This window comes from Panthera uncia (assembly GCF_023721935.1).
Source record: "Panthera uncia isolate 11264 chromosome C1 unlocalized genomic scaffold, Puncia_PCG_1.0 HiC_scaffold_4, whole genome shotgun sequence".
Lineage (NCBI taxonomy): Eukaryota > Metazoa > Chordata > Mammalia > Carnivora > Felidae > Panthera > Panthera uncia.
Window position 1 is genome coordinate 80,886,411 of NW_026057585.1, and position 4,298 is coordinate 80,890,708.

A 4,298-nucleotide genomic window follows, 5' to 3' on the forward strand; every position below is an offset into this window, starting at 1 on the left:
TGTCTCCCTCTCTCTCTGCCCCTCCCGTGCTCATGCTCTGTCTCTGTCTCAAAAATAAATAAAAACATTAAAAAAAAAGAGTAATGATACATGCTGTAATGATACGTGGATGATCCCTGAAAACATTATGCAAAGTGAAAGAAGCCTATCACAAAAGGCACATATTATGTAATTCCATTTATGTGAAACATCCAGAAGAAGCAAATCCATAGAAACAAAAAGTAGGTTAGTGGTTGCCAGGGGCTGGGGAGAGAGGGGAATTGGGAGTGACTGCTAACAGGTATGGGATTTCTTTTTGGAGTAATGGAAATTTTCTGGAATCAAATAGTGGTGATGGTTGCACGGCATTGTGGATATTCTAAAAACCACCAAACTGTACACTTCAAAATGGTTAAAATGGGGCGCCTGGGTGGTTCAGTCAATTAAGCGACTGACTCTTGATTTCAGCTCAGGTCATGATCTCACAGTTTGTGGGATCAAGCACCATGTCCAGCTCCATGCATACAGCGTGGTGCCTGCTTGGGATTTTCTCCCTTCCTCCCTCTCTCTCTGCCCCTCCCTTGCACACGTGCGCACACATGCACTCTTCCCCTATCTCAAAATAAAGAAATAAACTTAAAAAAAAAAACGGTTAAAATGATAAATTTTATGTTACTCAAGTTTTATAACAGTTGAGAGAGAAAGGTAAAGAAGACCAAATGTGGGGCGCCTGGGTGGCTCAGTCGGTTAAGCGGCCAACTTCGGCTCAGGTCATGATCTCGCGGTCCGGGAGTTCGAGCCCCGCGTCGGGCTCTGTGCTGACGGCTCAGAGCCTGGAGCCTGTTTCAGATTCTGTGTCTCCCTCTCTCTGACCCTCCCTCATTCATGCTCTGTCTCTGTCTCAAAAATAAATAAACGTTAAAAAAAAAAAAAAAAAGAAGACCAAATGAGATAATTCTTATTAACTGCTTAGGATATTATCACACAGTGATGTTAACTACTATTATCAACTTTATTGAGGCCCAGAGAGGGATTAAAGGTTTTGTTTTCGTCAAAACAGAGACAAATGATGAAGCAGAGTCAGGACAGGTCCCCAATCCTGCCTGGCTTATCTAAAGCTTACAGGACTGTAATAATAAAAATTCACAGGTAGTGACAGAAAGCTATAGAAAACACTGGGACTAACTGACTAAGCTACAAACTCAGAAAAAGCAGACCACTTGCTGCAGATCCAGATCTGCCAACAATAAAAACCTGTTTTTCCAGGCACAAATTGTAGGCCAAATGAAGAAAGAAGCATCCCCCCAATTCTGCTCTTAAGACTACCCTAGGGAAGAGTCAAGACTAATTCTCTGTATTCAGGGACTTTCCCCTAAAATTGCCTTGCCGTTCATATAATCAATATCAGACTTAGGACTTCCTAGGTGCCCAGAACCATGACCAACACACACGGTCTTCTGGAGTCTCCAGATCTCAGAGGCTCCTGGGAGAAGCAGGTCAGGAAGACATGATCTCCCAAGAAGGCAGATATCACCGTCAAAGGCTGTACATGCCTTTGGCCTACTAGTTTGGTCCTTTCCCTTCAGTGCCCTCTTAACCTTAACAACTCTCTTGGGAGCAGAGGGATGAATCATCCACCTAGCTCCTCGACAGCTTCAATCCGCAGGAAGGCTTGCTCAGTTGCCGGAGCCCTCGCCTACCCAAATCAGGGGGTTAACCTTTCTTCCAGAACACCAATATTTACTATATATGACACCAAATTGATTGGCCTTATACATACCAAAACTCATTCAGTTTGCCAAGCACTCTAAGGTGTACATTATCACCATCTTCCTCCCTAGATTTGGAAATAAGTGGTTTGTGTCAGGTCACTTAACAAAGCTTGGAGATTCAACTCTCTTTGTCATTGTCTCATGCCCTTTCTACTATGCCACACTATCCCTTCTGAGGGATACCTCAAGGTGAGAAATACCTCTTTCCTTAGATTAAAAGCAGTATAATATAGAGAGTTAAGATGTTAGGTTCTGGCAACAAACTTGGGCTCGATTACTAGCCATACTAATTATATGACTCTGGGAAGTACTTAACCTCATTAAGTCTCAGTTACTTCTGTAATATACAAATATTACTGGACAATTGTTTTTTGGCTTCCCAGTACCCGTTCCTTTTTCCTAATAACATTCTGGCTTCCTTTTGCATAATTAGTTTTTTCTTCCCACATCCTGGTAAAGAATGAACATGTGACTCAAGCTAATACAGTCTGACATTCCCTCCCTAGAACTTGAATCTCAAGGGAGAAAGCAAACAAACACAGCTAGAGTTCATTCATTCTTGCAATAGCACCTAAATAGCTAGTCCTGTCTTCAAGAACATTCCAATGATCTACCACTGCTGTCCCAGTTCTCTGCAATCTGGTTCCCATGCCAGATTTTCTAGCCTTCACACTAAATCTGGAGCCCCTAACACATTTCTAATAAGTGCCCTTTTATTTACATTATCTAGTCACTTTGTTGCTTATAACCAATGAACTCCAAATGAAACAGTGCCCCACCTCGTAAGTTATTGACAGGATAGAGTGGGATTTAATAAATAGAAGCTGACACTACGATCATAACAAGTAAACTCAGTATGGATCGTAAACCAACATATAAACATAGTTGTGTTGTAAATAGGATACGGATGACAGGCAAGAAAAGTGTGCCCACTGATCACCTTCCAGGCCACCGCCTGGCAAAACTATTTTATACTTAGGATAAAAGTCCCACATCCTTAGCAGAAATCACCTTAACCTACCTGACATGGGTCTTCACTACCCATTCTACTCCAGGAAATGCCTCAGGAGTTTTCAATCACCTGAAAATGGAGAAGTAAGAGGTCAGTCTTTTGAAGAGGAAGTTTTAAAGACATACAAAATAAAAGATAGAGATCCTGCATGCAGTTTACACATTACAGGAGAGAAACATGCAACTTTAAAGGAATTTTAAGTAACATTTCATTGTGAATATCAATATGGGGACCTATAGGGGCTCATCCTTGTACATTTTTAAATAGCTGAGCAGAAAGCTTGACTTTGGGGAGCAGCAGGTCTAATCTACATTCATTGAAATTTTACAATGTGTCATTTAAGATGTCAGACTTTGTGCCCAGGTTACATTACAGTTCACTTGTGATGGGCAGGATTATTAAGAGTTATGGCTAATTTATGCGGCAGCATATGGTTTTTCTTTTTACAGCTATTTTTATTAAACAAGTTTTGCAAAGTTTTAACATTAAAATTAACAGCTAAAGAATTGTTTATGCAAGTTGCTGTCACAGTTTATGTAAAAGAGAAATATGTGCTATTAAAATCAGACATTTAGGTTACCTTTGGTTTTTTGCGATGCATGTTAGCTTTACACATCCTGATTCTCTTGCGATAATTTTCCTTTAAAAAGGGGGGTATAGAGTGATCTCTTTTCATCAAAACAAGACATAATGCCCTGAAAGCTGACTTCAAACCATGGTTGAAAATTCAGTTATTTACACTTTATCACAATCTACAAATACATTTTTTTGTTGGTGTGTTTTAAAAAGAAAAAAAAAAATGTCCATCATGCACTGCTGCAGGCAGCTTGGCACTTCATACAAGAGGATTTTTCACCCCCGAGCAGTTTAGGTGGCTCCCTTAGGGAAGGCATGAGAACCCCGAGAATTAACAGAGGAGTGGAAACAGGGCCAACCAATTCCATCATTTCCTCTCTTGGTCTCTCAGGAGGGAGTTCAGAGCCAGCCTAACATGCCAGATCCTGCCCCAGCCCAGCTGATTTGTCAACAGCATTTCTGGGACTGGAAGGGAAACCCTTAAGGGCACCCAGGGTTTGCTGAACTGTCGTATCTAAAGGCAGGTGCTATCTCTTTCCAAGCTCACAGAGGTTATTTGGTGTCACTCTTAGGGCCACCTGGGGGCTCTACAGAAGGTGCAAGCGAGGGTGGCTGGCACTTTAAATACTGAGGCCTATGTATGGAAACCAATCCAAGTTTCGGCTCAGTTGGGTTTTTTCTCTCCAGAAATTAGAGCTTGTGATATAGGACGGATAAAACTGCTGTCAACAACTTCCAGGGGGTGAAAAAGCTTTGGTTATTTTTAAACTAAAACTTAACAACTCGATAAACTTTTTTTTGGTAAACTTAAAATAAAATCCCCCCCACCACTTTTAAGAATGTCTCCAAATTTTTAACAAGCCCATTAACTTTAGAATTAATTTAAGTTTATTTGAAAGAGAAAACTATTTTATTGTCCACCCAAAAAAAAATGACAATTCATCACATTTACTTTGATT